Consider the following 17,293-nt stretch of genomic DNA (forward strand, 5'->3'; position numbering starts at 1 on the left):
GAATTCCCGGAGGAATTTCCAGAGGAATTCCCGGAGAAATTTTCAGAGGAATTCCCGGAGGAATTCCCGGAGGAATCACGGAGGAATTCTCGGAGAAATTTTTCTCAGGGAATTCCTCCAAGAATTTCTGCAGATGTCCTCCAAGAATTCCTCTAATAATTCCTCTGGGAATTCCCCCAGGAATTCTTGGGAGATTCCTAGAGGAATTCTCAGAAGTGTAATTGGAGGAATTCTTGGAAGGATTCCTTCGGGAATTCTTTCGGAAATTCCTCTGGGAATTCCTCCAGGAATTCCTCCGGGAATTCCTCCTGCAATTCCTCTGAGAGTTCCTCTTGAAATTCCTTCGGGAAGTATGGAGGTATTCCAGGAGGAATTCCTGGAGGAGTTCCTGGAGGTATTCCCGGAGGAATTTTTGGAAGAATTCCTGGAGGAATTTTTGGAGGAGTTCCCGAAAGAATTCCTGGATGAATTCCTGGCGGAATTTTCGTAGGAAATGCTGAAAAAATCCTAGAGAAAATTTCTTTGAATCCTCCGCAGCAACTTCGGGACGAATCTCCGAAAGAAATCCTACATTATTCCCAAGAAGACTTCCTGAAGACATTATTGAAGGAATTCCTGGAGTTATTTCAGAGAATTTAATTATGGAAGTGTTGGAGGAACTCCAGGAGAATATCCCGGAAAATCTCCTGGAGGAATGCCCTAAAAAAAATTCCAAGAATTCCTGCAATAATTCCTTTGGGAATTCCTCCAGGAAATCTCAACAAATTCTTCCAGGAAATATTGGGAAATTTCTGGATGAATTCTCAGAGGAATAATTGAAGGGATTACTGTAGAAATTCTCGGAGGAATTCTCGGTGGAATCCCTGGAGAATTGCTAAGAAGAATTCCTTGGGAAATTCCTGGAGGAATTCTCGGAGGAACTCCAGGAGGAATTTCCGCAGAAATTCCTGGAGAAATTCCCGGAGTAATTCCTTGAATCCCGAAGGAATTCCTCCGGGATTGTCTTCGGGAATTCCTTCGGAAATTCCTTCGTAAATTCCTTCAGGAATTCCTCCGAGAATTCCTCCAGGAATTTCCCAGGGAATTCCTCTTAAATATTGTCCAGGCAATCCTCCAAAAATTCCTCAAGGAATTCCTCCAAGATTTTCTACAGGAGTCCCTCCGAGAATTCTTCCGGGAATTTCTCCTTCAATTACTTGTCTGAGAATTCCTCCAGGAATTTCCCAAGAAATCCTTGAGGAATTCCCAAAGGAATTATTGGAGGAATTCTGGGAAAATTTTTAGAGCAATTCGCTGAGAAAAAATCCTCCTCGCTCCGGGAAATCCTCCAGGCGTTCCTACGAAAATTCCTCCGGGAATTCCTGAAGAAATTTCCGAAGGAGAAAAAAAATTCTAGAGGAGTTTTTTGAGGAATTCTTAAAGGAATTCTGGAGAAATTCTTGGAGAAACTTCCTGAGGAAAATTTCTCCTGGAACTCCTTCGGGAATTGCCCCTAGAATTCTTTCGGAAATTCCTTCGGGAATCACTCCGCGAATCCCTCTGGGATTTCCTCAGGGAAATCCTTCGGGAATTCCTCCGAGAATTCATTCGGGAATTCCTCCGAGAATTCCTCCGCGAATTACTCTGGAATTACCAAGAATTCTTCCAGGAATTCGTCCAATAACTCCTCCAGGAATTTCTCCAAGAATTCCTGCAGGAATTCCTCCGGGAATACCTCGGGGAATTTCTCCATCTATTTTCTCTAAGAATTTCTCCAGAATTTCCAGCGGAAATTCCTCTGGGAATTATTCCAGGAACTCCTCCGGGAATTCCTCCAGGAACTCCCCTGGGAATTCCTCCAGGAACTTCTCCAGGATTTTCTCTAGGAACTCCTCCGGGAATTCCTCTAAGATTTTTTCCTGGAATTTCCTCTGGAATACCTCCAGGAATTCCTCCAAGAACTCTTTCAGGAATTCCTTCGGGAATTCCTCCGAGAATTTCTCCAAGAATTCCTCCAGGATTTCCTCCATGAATTCCTTCTGGAATTACTCCAAGAATTCCTCCGGGATTTCCTCCAAAAATTCCGTCTGGAATTCCTCTAGGAATTTTCCAAGGAAATTCTCTTAAAATTTCTCCAGGAAAACTTTCAAGAATTCCTCCAAGAATTTCTACAGAAATTCCTCCGTGAATTCCCAGATTTCTTCCATCCGGGATCACCTCGAGGAGTTCCTCCGAGTATACCTCGAGGAATTCCTCCGGGATTACCTCCAAAAAATCCTCCCGGAGTCTCTTGAGGAATTTCTCCAGAAAGACCTCCAGGAATTCCTTCGGAAATTCTTCCTGGGAGTATTTCCGGTTTGCTGGGGCTTTTCCTGGAGGAATTTTTAGGGAAATTTCCAGAGAAAATTCTCGGAGGAAGAATTTCTCCACTAATTGTCCCCGTGATTCTTCCACTAATTGATCCAGGAGCTCTCTCAGAAAAAGTTCTATTAATGGCTTCAGGAATTCCTCCATCAATTGCTTCAGGAATTTCTCCAGCAACTCCTTTAGGGTTTGTTCCAATAACTGCTTCGGAAATTCCTTTCAAAATTAATCCGGGAATTATTCTAGGCATTTCTGCGGGAATTTCTCCAACAATCCCTTCAGGATATTCATTAGAAATTCCGTCACTAATTGCTTCAAATATTACTCCAGCATTACCTAGGACTTTGTGCAAGGATTCATCCACTAATTCCTCCAAAAAAATTTCCACTTATTGCTCCAGGAATTTATCCAGCACTGCTATCTGGACTTCCTCCATGATTTCCTCCAGAAATTTCTCCAGGGTTTCTTCAAGGAACTCCTCCAGGAATAGGTCACCTAATTGCTTCAGGAAATTCTTCACTAATTTCCTTGAGAAATCCTCCAGCATTTCTCTAGGAGTTCCTCTAGGAACTCATCAGGAATTAATTCAGGCATTCTTTCTGAAATTCCTCCAGGAACTCTTGTGGGAATTTCTCCAGGAATGCCACCAGGAAGTTTCGCGATCATGTCGCCAGAAATTATTTCCGAAATGCCTTTGGGAATATTTCCAAAAATTCCTCTAGGAATTTCCTCTAAAATTAACCTAATCTTAAATTTCACCCAGAAGTTTATCCGGAAGCTCAACGACTACACTGGCATATGGGACAAACTAAAAGGTTTTTTTCAATTTTCTAATTAAATAAATATTCGTATTGAACGGTCACAATAAGAATGAGAAATATGACAATTACAGGTTCAAATTTGAAAATGACTAAAATCAATGTGGAACTGATATGCGATTATCCATTTGTGTCTGAGAAGTTGGAGGCATAATTGAGTCAAAAAAACCGGAGTGAGTTTGTCAATATGGTAAGAAAGCATTGCTCGAACTAGAGATGGTCGATAGTCGCCTTTGGATCCAGGCTCGTCAAGAAACAAAAACCAAACTGTTTAGGGAATTGGTCGATGATTTGTTTATTATGTTATTCGAGCTGAACAAATATTCAATTATTCAATACAGATGCTCTTGCTCAGTAAAATTGTCCATGGTTTTCATCGTACCCTTGCTTTGAAAATGTTTACTCGTATAATGAAACGAGATAAAAACTAGCAATTAGTAACTGCACTAATTGATTTTTTAACAATTGATTTAACAAGATTTTTGTTTTGGAATAATTTGAAGAAAACCCCTGCGTGGTCATTTGAAGTCATGATTTTGTTCGAGCTGCAAGGAGTTTTTTCTATATGTCACGAGCAACCAATTGGAATACAGAAGAAGTCATCGTTGCCAAAAGTTGCCATCGCTGCTGTAAAACAGTGTAGTACCAGGAGTCACTCGATGAACTGCCGATAGCCGATACCGATTAGAGAAAGGAAGTGAAGCCGCGACGGCCTTACCTCAAATAGAGCTGGATACAAAATCTGCAAAAAGATTTAGATTGAAACACAGCAGAATATCGCGGCTATGGCAGCTCCAGAAGCTGACGACCGGTGGCACTGCCTTTTCGAAAAAACGATGATTTCCACAACGCCGTTGAAGCTATCATTCTATCGAATCTATTCCGTTCACCGATGGGCAAAACGGAAATGATTCACAAAGTCGGTTGCGAAGTTTTTGCGTTTGGCACTGTATTTGCTCCACTTGACTCGCAACACCACCAAATCGACTAACGAATGAAAACAGAAAATATTTTGTTTATCGCCTACTAGCGCCTACTGCTTTTAATTGTCAAAATTCCTTTGGTAATAACTCGAAATTTTCCTTGACCGTTTTACTTAAGAACTGCATACTAGGCTTATATCTCTGATGATTTCCTAGAATTGCCTCGAAGAAAGCTCTGAAACTTTTTCTAGAGTTCACATGGGGAAAATTTGATATTCCATAATCTTTAGGGATTCCGAAAGGTAATCTTCAGGAAGTTCGAAAAGATCCCTCTGGACTTTTGAAAGGCATTCTTCTGGAATTACAAATGATATCCTTCTGAAATTCTGAAAAGAAGCCTTCTGGGATACTGCAAATAATCCTTTTAAGATGCTGAAAAGATTCCTAGGATGAGAAACCTCCTGGGATTTTAAAAAGAAACCTTGGATACTGAACAGAGTTCACAGAGAACAAGCTGATAGCAACCAAACATATACACAAAAGTCCTCAGAGCCCTGCCCTGGTGAATGATGAACTGTTCGAATAATTATTTATTTAATTTATCTATTTATTTATTTATTTTATTTATTTAAGGCCGTAGTGGCCTGTGTGGTATATAAGAGTTTTCTCCATTCGGCTCGACCCATGGCTACATATCGCCAACCACGCAGTCTACGGAAGGTCCGCAAGTCATCTTCCACCTGATCAATCCACCTTGCCCGCTGCGCACCTCGCCTTCTTGTGGCCGTCGGATCGTTGTCGAGAACCATTTTCACCGGATTACTGTTCGACATTCTGGCTACGTGCCCGGCCCACCGCAGTCTTCCGATTTTCGCGGTGTGAACGATGAATGGTTCTGGGGAATCGGAATGAATGGGGAGGAATCGTTATGCAACGTACACACCAGTCAAGCAGTTTGACGAACCCACCCCTCCGCCCCCAAGAAAACGCTTCGGTTGATGCTTTGTTTGAACGTGTGTGAAGTTGTTCGAACAACCATTTGACAGTTGGCGGCTCGGTTGGAAAAAATTAAAACGCGGTTTGATTTTGGTTTGAGTTGTCGGGGGTGGAGTCAAGGTTCGCCGAACATGTTTGAGTGAAGTTGTAGTGAAGTTGCACAAACCCCCATATATTTTTTGATGGTTGGTGCTCAAGTTGGCGCTTCGGTCGTTCGTGTGTGATGTTGTTGGTCGAATAAATTGATTGTTCGTGCCGCTGTTGGTAAACCTTGATGGATGTTTGAATAAACGAGAGGTGGAGTCAATGTTAGTCAAACTGTTTGACCGTGTGTACGTTCCATTAAGCCCTTGGACATAGTCCCTGCTGCCCCCAAACTGTTCGAGTAAGCCTACATGTATTATTATGTGTCCTCTGAATTGTTTTGGAGTTCATATTAATTTTTCTACCAAGTCAGCTACACTTGTTACATAACCGAAAGCAATTCTTCATGTTGTTGTCAATAGTACCACAGATAAACAGACGTAACAGTTTGATATTTTTTTTTAAATCCATCGCCCAACTCCTCTATCACCATCCTGCGAGCATGTTACACGGAAGAAGTAAACTACCCAATAGTGAGTTTAATTCACCCAACCTCGAACATCCGTACGAGAAGCCAAAATTGAGTAAGTAGGGTCGAAGTAGTTTGCCTTTACTCCCATGTTAAAAAAGTACCAAACGGAAAATTTATTTATCCAAATGTAAGTTAAACACTACGAATACCGTGATAAAATTATTAACGCGGACTACCGTGATCAGCTAATCATGGGAACTAAATTTTCTAACAGCTGGTTCTCAGCCGTCTTTCGACCGATTTTCACAATTCTTTTACGGATGTTAGGGATGCTCATTTTTTCCCTAGAGAGGCGTGAGTAAGGATGGTTTTTCCAAAATTTAGTAAAATTTATTTTACATGACATATTTCAGTGTGAACAACACTTACAGGTTCCAAAAATGTTCTATAACACTATTCTACTATTGACTATACTATGTGTGAACAATATGTTTCTTCTGGACATCCCTAGGGACTCCAAAACGACCTCTATAACTGATGAAAGATGATATGCAAATTTTGCCGAAGAAAATTTCTAAAACCCGTGCCGATGGAAACCCGTCATGTCCATGTCTGTTCGAAAAGGCCATATGTACGATATTTTACTCAGTTTTGCCTAAGCCAGATGTTCTCGGATCTCCAAACTGTTCTGGAGTTTGGATAAATTGGTCTACCAAGTCAACTGCGCTCCATAGCTTTCCGAAATCGACCAGTCATGTCCATACAAGTCCTAGAGCACACGCGCATGATTTGCAGTTCAGATATACCCAAACCAGATGTTCTAGGTTCTCCAAACTGTTCTTAAGTTTGGATCCATTGGTCTACCAGGTCTACTGCGCTCGATAGCTATCCGAAATCGACCAGTCATGTCCATACAAGTCCGTAGAGCCCACGCGTATGATTTGCAGCTCAGATATACCCAAACCAGATGTTTCAGGCTTTTCAATGTGTTCTGGAGTTTGTATCAAATGGTCTACCATGTCAACTACGCTCGATAGCTATCCGAAATCGACCAGTCATGTCCATACAAGTCCGTAGAGCCCACGCGTATGATTTTCAACTCAGATATACCCAAACCAGATGTTCTAGGCTCTCCAAACTGTTCTGGAGTTTGTATCAAATGGTCTACCTTGTCAACTAAGCTCTATAGCTATCTGAAATCGACCAGTCGAGCCCATACAAGTCTTTAGAGCCCACGAGTATGATTTGCTACTCTAGGATCTCCAATATGTTCTGGAGTTTTGATCCTTTGGCCTACCATGTCAACTACGCTTGATAGCTATCCGAAATCGACCAGTCATGTTCATAAAAGTCCATAATGCTCATGCGTATGATTTGCAGATCAGATATACCCAAACCATATGTTCTAGGTTCTCCAAACTGTTTTAAAGTTTGAATAAATTTGTCTACCATATTAACCAGATCATAACGGAGGAATTCATAAGGATTTTCAGGGTCAATTCTGTAGGAACTTTTTGAAGAATTCCAGAAAAAAAATCCGGGTAAATTCCGGAAGAAACTTGAGGACTTCCAGAGGACTTCCTGGAGGAACTTCCGGAGAAATTCTTGAAGGAACTTTTGGAGGAATTCCTGGAAGACCATTCTGAGGAACTTTCGGACGAATTCCTGGAGAAATTTTCGGATGACTTCCTGGAGGAACTTCCGGATGAATTCCTGGAAGAATTAACGGATGAAATCCTGGAGAAATTTCCGGAGGAATTCCTGGAGGAACTTCTGGAGGAACTTCTGGAGAAATTCCTGGAGAAATATCCGGACGACTTCCTGGACGAACTTCCGTAGGACCTCCTGGAGGTAATTCCCGAGGAATTAACGGACAAAATCCTGGAGAAACTTCCGGAGGAATTCCTGGAGGAACTTCCGGAGGAATTCCTGGCCGATCTTCCGGAGGAATTCCTGGCCGATCTTCCGGAGGAATTCCTGAAGGAACTTCCGGAAGAATTTCCTGAGGAATTTCTGGGGGAACTGCCGGAGGAATTGCTGAGGGAATTCCGAAGGAATTGCTGAGGGTACTTCCGGAGGAATTCTTGGAGGAACTTTCGGAGGAATTTCCGAAGAAATTCCTAGAAAACTTTCCGGAAATATTTTTGGGGGAATTTCCGGAGGAACTTCTGGAGTAACTGCCGGAGGAATTACTAGAGAAACTTTCAGAGGAATTCTTGGAGGAACTTCAGGAGGAATTCCTGGAGGAACTTCCGGAGAAATTCCGGAAGGAGCTTCCGGAAGAATTGCTGAGGGTACTTCCGGAGGAATTCTTGGAGGAATTTCTGGAGGAAGTTCCGAAGAAATTCCTAGAGGACTTTCCGGAGATATTTTTGGGGGAAATTCCGGAGGAACTTCTGGAGTAACTGCCGGAGGAATTACTAGAGAAACTTTCAGAGGAATTCCTGGAGGAATTCCTGAAGGAACTTCTGGAGGAATTTATGGAGGAACTTCCGGAGGAATTCCTAAAGGAACTTCCAGAAGAATTCCTAAAGGAACTTCCGGAGGAACTTCTGGAGGTACTTCAGGAGGAATTCCTGGTGGAAATTCCGGAGGAATTCCTAGAGTAACTCAGTTTTCGGAGTGGCTTTCAGTCGAAAATAATGGCGTTGACAATTTTATTTCATCGTCGACGTTTCGATCCGGGGATGGGATGTAATAACCCAACCTCTGGCTGCAAAACACCCTCTATGGTGTGTGACAAAATTAGTGTCGGAAAGTGTTCGAAGTGAACTATATTTTGTCCAATGAGGCCAGAAACAATTTCCACTTATCAAGTGACAAAACTCCGTATGAATATAGCGGTAATTAACAAATTGACTGCCATCGAGCCGTGCAGAAGATCCCATCCCGGATCGAAACATCGGTGATGAAATAAAATTGTCAACGCCATTATTCACGACTGAAAGCCACTCCGAAAATTGAACTACAAAATTTACAGTAGGAATTCATCCACCTCCTGGAGTAACTTCCGGAAGAATTTCTAGAGGTGCTCCCGGAGGAATTCGTGGAAGAACTTCCAGAGGAATTCCAGGAGGATCTTCCGCAGAAACTTCGAGAAGAATTCTCGGAAAAACTTCCGGAGGAACTTGCGACCAATTGATCCAAACTTCAGAACAGTTAAAAACCTAGAATATTTGGTTCGGGTATTACTGAGTTTCAAATAATACACGTGTGCTTTCAGGATTTGTATGAATATGATTGGTTGCTGTCAGATTTACATCAAGCGCAGTTGACCTGGTAGACCAATTGATTCAAAGTCCACAATAGTTTTGAGAACCGAGAATATCTGGTTTGAGAAGAACTGAGTGGAATATCAAACGCATGGGCTCTACGGAGTTGTATGGTCATAGCTATCAAGTGCAGTTGACCTGGTAGACCAATTGATCCAAACTCCAGAACAGTTTGGAAAACATAGAACATCTGGTTAGGATATAACTGAGTCGCATAGCATACGCATAGACTCTACTAACTCTTATGGACATGACTGGTCGATTTCGGATAGTTATCGAGCGCAGTTGACCTGGTAGACCAAATAATCATTCGCGTAACTACCTCCGATGCCTAGAGGGGGCTATAGCCCCTTTATATTTTTTCTCGAAATTGACCCTCTTTTTAAAAATTCTCGAACATTTTCCATCTCATCAAGTTATCAGCGGTAATGTGACAAATGCAGTCCAACCACCTAAGGCAATTGCGGATCCATCACACTCATTCATATTATTCTCTTTTCTCAAGCACGTGTGCACGTGTGAGCAACAACTCACAGTCTATGTTTAATTGCGCTCGACTAACGTCAGGCACTGGATATATTTGCATACTTCATTCATATTCTATCTATCTCAAATGAAAAAAATAGTGCAACTTTCCATGGATTCCGCTGAGAATCTTCCAAGAATTCTGATGAGAATCCTTTAGTGATCCTGACTGGAATGTTCCAGGGACTCCAACGGGAATCTCTAGATATTTCGACGAGAATACCGATGGGAGCCTCCAGGGATCATGAAGGGAATCCACCAGAGATTTCGAAGGGAATGTTTCAGCCCCTCAGGGGCCCTCCTTAGCCGTGCGGTAAGATGCGCGGCTACAAAGCAAGACCATGCTGAGGGTGGCTGGGTTCGATTCCCGGTGCCGATCTAGACAACTTTCGAATTGGAAATTGTCTCGACTTCCCTGGGCATAAAAGTATCATCGTGTTAGCCTCATGATATACGAATGCAGAAATGGTAACCTGGCTTAGAAACCTCGCAGTTAATAACTGTGGAAGTGCTTAATGAACACTAAGCTGCGAGGCGGCAATGTCCCAGTGGGGGATGTATTGCCAATGAAGAAGAAGAAGAAGAAGTTTCAGGAATTACAACGGAAAAATTTCAAGGATTTCGACGAGAATTTACCAGGGATCATTCACCCTCCAGGAATTTCGACGGGAATATTTCAGGAATTTGAAGGGGAATATTTCAGGGATTTCGTCGAAAACCCTCCAGGAATTCCAATATGATGGTTCCAGGTATTTCATGAGCAATGTTCCAGGGATGAAGACGCATATCGTCGAAGGATTCCGAAGCAATCCGTCGAAGAACTTCGAAGCATTGCTTCGAAGCGAGCGTCGAGCGACTCCGAATTAATCCTTAAGTTATTCCGAAAAGAATCCTCCAGCGATCCCCAAGGATGTTGAAGTAAATCGTTGAGGGATTCCGATGCAAATCATCAAAGGATTTCGAAGCAAATCGTCGAATGGTTCCAAAAAAAAAATCGTTAAGGGACTCTGAACAAAATCTATGAGAAATTCTGAAGCAAACCGTCGATGTACCGTGGACCCCCGGTAATATGACCGCTTTTAATCTGAACACTTTTTAATTTGAACCCCGTTGGTTTGAACATCGTTCAAATTAAAAATGGTTCAAACGTCATTTAGCACGTGGAATCGAGAGAAGAAAAATAAAACATTGTGAAACGGAACGCAGAATCAAAACAAACCAGCAAAGAGAGCGGCCAGAAACCAGTTTTTCTGATGCAAATAGAGTAACCAGAAGTTCAAATTTAAAATGAACCCCGTTAATTTGAATGAGGTACCGTTCAAATTATCGGGGGTCCACGGTATTTCGAAACGAAACGTCGAATGATTCTGAAGCAATTCTTCGCGGGATTCCGAAGCTAATCGTCAGCCGGATTCCTTAGCGTCTAGAGATCCCAACGCAGATCATTTGCAAAACGTCGAGAGACTCCGAATTAAATCTTCAAAGAATTACGAAGCAAATCGCCGAAGGATTCTGATTTGTCAAGGAATTCCTAAACCAATCTTAAAACGAATCTGGAGATATTCCGGAGCAAATCAACGAGAGATTCTAAAGCAAATCCTCCATGGATTTTACAGGGTATTTTTCACAGATTCCCAAGGGTATTGCTTAACAATACTGGAAAGAATCCAGTAGGAATTCTTCTGGATTACGATTGGAATACTTCGATGAATCCGAAAAGAATTCTTTAGAGATTGAAGTGAGAATTCTTCTCGGATTCTGATGGGAATCTTTCTCAGAATTCAGAAACAAGCTAATTTTTCTTCCACTCATTTCATTAAGTATGATAGAGTGAATATGAGAGATAATTCTTTAGTCTTCAAACTTTTCGGTAATTTATTATGCTATATGTTGAAAACTGATATCACTGCTAACTAACTTATCAAATCCTAGGGGGGGCTATTTTTTTTCTATGGAAAGCTTAGCCCCCCTAGCCCCACCTTATTTACGCCAATGCAAATAATCCACAGATTTTAGAGCCTAGAACATCTGTTTTGGGTATATCTGAGCTGCAAATCATACTCGTGGACTCTAAATACTTATATGGGCTTGACTGGTCGATTTCAGATAGCTATCGAGCGCAGTCGACATGGTAAACCATTTAATCCAAACTCCAAAACACATTGGAAAGTCTAGCAAATCTGGTTGGGGTATATCTGAGTTGCAAATCATACGCGTGGGCTCTACTGACTTGTATGGACATGACTGGTCGATTTCAGATAGTTATCGACCGCAGTTGACATGGTAAACCAAATAATCCAAACTCCAGAATAGATTGTAGAGCCTAGAACATATGGTTTGGGTATAGCTGGGCTGCAAATCATACGCATGGGCTCTACGGACTTGTATGGACATGACTGGTCAATTTCCGATAGCTATCGAGCGCAGTTGACATGGTAGACTATTTGATACAAACTCCAGAACACATTGGAAAGCCTAGAACATCTGGTTTGGGTATATCTGTATTGCAAATCATACGCGTGGTCAATTTCAGATAGCTATCGAGCGCAGTTGACTTGGTAGACCAATTGATACAAACTCCAGAACAGCTTGGAGAACCTAGAACATCTGGTTTGGGCATACCTGAGCTGAAAATCATACGCGTGGGCTCTACGGACTTCTATGGACATGATTGGTCGATTTCGGATAGTTATCGAGCGCAGTTGACATGGTAGACCATTTGACCAAACTACAGAACACATTGGAAAGCCTAGAACATCTGGATTGGGTGAATCTGTGTTGAAAATCATACGTGTGGGCACTACGGACTTGTATGAACATGACGGTCATGACATGACATGAGGTCGTTTTGGAGTCCCTAGGGATGTCCAGAAGAAACATATTGTTCACACATAGTATAGTCAATAGTAGAATAGTGTTATAAAACATTTTTGGAACCTGTAAGTGTTGTTCACACTGAAATATGTCATGTAAAATAAATTTTACTAAATTTTGGAAAAACCATCCTTACTCACGCCTCTCTAGGGAAAAATGAGCATCCCTAGAAACATAGAGTGAAATGTCAAACTCGAAGGATTACGACGCTAGCGCCTCTAGTTCTGAAACGCGCAATCAACTCAATTCAAATTGATCGTTGATGTCATGGTCGCTGGTAATTTCTCTAGTGTTACGTCTGTTTAGCTGTGGTAGTACTCTTGTCCCACTCTACTCTACATATGTAGTTTCTCAAAAAAACAAAAACAATTGATTACATTCTTCAATTATTTTTTTTCTTTTTTCATTCAAATACGTAGGGACGAGTATTCCGAGTATATAAAAATCCCATCTATGCCAAAAATGTCACATATGCAGTTTGTCAAAGAAATGGTTGATTTGAAACTACGCGTAGTGGACCTGGTAATCGATATAAACTAAAACTAAAGCCTAAAAACTAAAAAATAATATAAACTAAAACCAAGAAAATCTGCATTGGAGTTATATGAACAATAAAGAGTTCACAAGAACTCTATAGACACGCTGGGTTGCTATCGGTTTGATACCAGGCATAATTGACCTGGTAAACCATTTGAACTCAACTCCCGGAAATTTTAGAAAATCTGCGTTGAATTTATTTGAATAATAAAGCATTTAAAAGAACTCTAAGGAAGTTAATAGACACTCTAGGTTGCTATCGGTTTGATACCAGGAGTTGTTGACCTAGTAGACCAATGGACCAATCAAAAAGCAAAAACTGCCGCTATGAAATGAGCAGATCGCGCCACCGTAGACATGTTCTGTCAAACACACACGAATAGAAATTTACGTATACAGTGCCGCCGTTGTTTTGATGCGCTGAGTGCAAAATGAGTTACTTTAATTGAACTCCCTGGAGAACCTAGAATATCTGCGTTGGACTTATCTTATTGAAATGGTGCAGGATACGCTGGGTTGCTATCGGTTTGATGCCATGCGTAGTTGACCTAGTAGATCAATTGAACTAAACTCCCGGGTAATTTGGAGACGCCAGAACATCTGCGTTCAACCTATTTGAATACTAAAGCATTTGCAAAGACTCTAAGAACTTATATGGACACGCTAGATAGGCCTCAGTTTGATACCAAGTGTAATTGTCCTGGTAGACCATTTGAACTCAACTCCCGGACAACTTGGATATCATAGAACATTTGCGTTGTACTTATTTGAATAGTGAAGCATTCACAAGGGCTCTAGGAACTTTTATAGACACGCTGGAGAGCTATCGGTTTTATATCAGACGTAGTTGACCGGATAGACCATTTGAACTCAACTTCCGGATAAATTTGGAGACCCTAAAATCTTTATTGAACTTATTTGAATGGTGAAGCATTTGCAAGGCCTATAGGGACTTATATGGATACACTGGAGTGCTATTGGTTTTATATCGGGCGGAGTTGTCCTGGTAGACCAATTGAACACAACTCCTGGACAATTTGGAGGGTGATGCTTCATGCACATTCAATTTTCATTTATTCAGAACAACTAACTATACCACAATCTTCCAGAGGTATTGGAGAACGGTAAGGGAATCGGTAGGGATTCCCTTCGGAATCTGGTAGGGATTCCTTTCGGAATCTGGTAGGGATTCCCTTCGGAATCCGGTAGGGGAAGGGTTTCCTTCCGGAATCCGGTAAGGATTCCTTTCGGATACACAAGATACATAGTCATGCTATGGTGCGATGAGATGAATATATGTTCAGTGAGATTGAAAATGGAACAGTTCCCCTAGTAACCACCAAAGGGTTTCATTGGGATCACGATCACCTGAAGGATTTCGTAATGAATTCTCAAACGGTTTCATTGGAACCTCTCATAGGATTCTATTAGGCATTCCTGAAGGATGCTATTGGGAACCCCAAAGAATTCCATTGGAAATCCCTAAAGAATTTTGTTATGTATCCATAAATGATTTCATTGTGAATCATGACTTCCTAAGCGATTTCAATACGAATAACCAAACAATCTTCAATAAATTCCATTGAGAATCCACAAAGCAATCCATTGAAAATCCCCAAAGGATTCCTTCGGGAATACCCTGAATATTCCCAGGGGATCCACAAAGGATTCAATTTTTGATTTCCTTGACGATTCCATAATAAATCTCCGAACGATTTCATCGGGAACTCCTAAAGGATTCCATTGGGAATCCCTGAAGGATTCCGTTATGAATCCCGGAACGATTTTATTGGGAGTTCCTAAAGTATTCCAATCGGAATGGAATTTTCAGTGTACAGGTAATCGAAGCTCCCATAAATATTCAAAAGTTTTATAAAGATTCTACACCCATAAAGATTCCGTTATGAATCCTCGAATAATTTCAATGGGAATCACGGAACGCTTTCATTGAGAATTCCCAATAGATGCCATCGGGAACCTCCAAAGAATTCCATTGGGAATCCTTGAAGGTTTGCGCTACGAATCGCCAAACAATTCCATTGGAAATCTTCAAACCATTTCATCGGGAATTTCCAAACCATTCCAGTTCGATTTTGCGACGGATTCCATAATGAATCCTCAAATGATTTTGAAGGAAGGATTCCCAGAAAGCCCCAGAGGATTTCATTGGGAATCCCTGAAGCATTTCGTAATAAAACCACATAAAACCCTAAACGATTTCATTGGGAACGTTCTAAGAATTCCATTGGGAATCACTGAAGCAGTCCATTATGAATTCCTATACGATTTCAATGGAAATACACCATACCGTTTCCTCGGGAATCCTCAAAGGATTCCATTGGAAACTTCCAACGATTTTCACGGGAATTCCAGAAGGATTCCCCAATGAATCACCAAACGATTTCATTGGGAATTCCCAACGGATTCCATCGAAAACCTCCAAAGAAATCCATTGGGAATCCCTGAAGGATGCCGCTTTGCAACTCCAAAGGATTCTATTGGAAATCCTCAAGATTCTATTTGGATTCCAACTATTTCAATGATGACTCACCAAATGATTCTATTAGGAATCTCTAAACGAATCCATTAATCCATGAAGAATTCCATTGAAAAATCCTAAACGATTTCATTGAGACTTTCTGAAGTGTTAATTTGAAATCCAAGAATGATTGCATTAGAAATCGGACAGATTTTATATGGATTATTTAAGAAAATTATAGAAGATTTTACTAAGAATCGCCGAATGATTTCATTTGGAATCCTCGGAGGAATAAGGTCCCAGAACCCCCGAAGAATTGATTTTTGTATCCCTGTAGCACTCTCTTTTGAAATATTTTCAGATTCCTTCCGGATCTTTGTTTAATTTGGAATCCCATACCGAAATTTACCTCAATGTACTCACGTTATGCTGCAGGTTACGTACTGAACATTCGTCAGACCGGATGCACATCATCGAGCTTGGGGAAGTCCGACAACCGGTCGAGGAAGTGAAACGCACGGATCCGACTTGATTGTGGTTCCTGTGGTCCACCGTCGAAGTCTTCCGCTGGTTCTTACTAGAATTCTGCCTTTGACATCATGTCGATATGAAAACCTGCAAATACAAAAAAAAAAAACCCAGATTAATCCACCTAGCAGTGATGATGCCTTTCTCGTGCATTATAAAATATATTGAAAAAATCACTTTAAAAAGGTCAAAAAAGCTCTTTGGGTGAATAGATCACATTTTTTCGATCATTTTTAATATTTTTGCCTTGCCACCATTCAAAAACAATTGTTTTTGATTTTTTTCCAAGGGGACCTGTGGGAAAAAACAATGATTTTCAATAATTCCGAAAAGCAATGATCGGGCCCATTTTCAATAGCAAACTATTCCTGTCGAATGCAACTTGTTGCGAGTAAATCGGATAATTCTAAGTTCTAAAACGTGTGTCTACAAAATTTGTACACATACACATACATACACAAAAAAAACAGACATCACCTCAGTTTGTCGAGCTGAGTAGATCGGTTTATAACACTATGGGTCTCCGGGCCTTCTATCAAAAAGTTTTTGGAGCAATCATATAGCCTTTCGGTACAACTTTGTTGTACGAGAAAGGCAAAAATGCATATGGTACAAATATGCGATCGTGGGTAAATAGTACAATAATTAGCGCAGCGGCACGTTTTAAAAAATACATTATAAAATACAATATCGATTAACTGTCCAGACAGCGCGTCTACAATTGTTTTATGGACGATTACCACGTAGTGTTTTTTCACCAATGTAATATTAAAGTTCAATAAAACTAGTTGTATGTCATACATTGATTTTGCATGCCTTTGTGTAATAATTGTACAAGTACATTTGTGAAAATTAACAACACAATTCACATAAATATCAATGGAAAAAAGCCGCATAATATGGAAATAATGAGGTGTATGAAAACGAACGTTATGTTCAAATCACCCAAATGCCCAAACTACACCATCATTCCACCCAAACCACCCAACTTAATAAGCAGTTAGCCTCAATGACACGCCTCTTCTTTCCTTCCAAAGCAGGAAAAAAATGGCAGCAAACGTAACGAGCGCACGAGAAAGCATGTACGAATGCGATTTTTATTTCCAACGATGGAATTTTTACAACTGTGTTGATGCGAGCGGATAAAGTCATCGGCTTCGGTCTCTATAGCGCGTGTGTTAGTTTTCGTGTTCCACATTTGAAGCTTTGGAAAGCTTTGCTTGAGAGGTTAGCATCATCAATAAAGCACGAAAGAAGCAACACAAACTTTAATGCTGTCAGTATACACGGTGCGAAATTTATTCATTGAATGTGGAAATGCTACACACTTAATTTGTTTTACTCAATATTGTGCGGTTACTTGCTGAGTTTTTTTTACTTTATTAAACTGTTTTTTTTTAATCTACAGATTATATTCAACTTCAACACCATACTTGCTAAAT

At 40.8% G+C, this 17,293-nt stretch overlaps 1 long non-coding RNA gene across 1 annotated transcript in view; it reads right to left on the reverse strand.

Annotated features, from left to right (window-relative positions):
* Positions 1–17,293, reverse strand: part of LOC134215509 (uncharacterized) — a 41,458-nt gene that overhangs the window by 6,184 nt on the left and 17,981 nt on the right. The window contains exon 2 of the long non-coding RNA XR_009980197.1: positions 15,733–15,938. This is a non-coding gene — a long non-coding RNA (uncharacterized LOC134215509). The remainder of the gene's footprint in view (positions 1–15,732; positions 15,939–17,293) is intronic.

The sequence above is a fragment of the Armigeres subalbatus genome, chromosome 2 (genome assembly GCF_024139115.2).
Source record: "Armigeres subalbatus isolate Guangzhou_Male chromosome 2, GZ_Asu_2, whole genome shotgun sequence".
NCBI lineage: Eukaryota > Metazoa > Arthropoda > Insecta > Diptera > Culicidae > Armigeres > Armigeres subalbatus.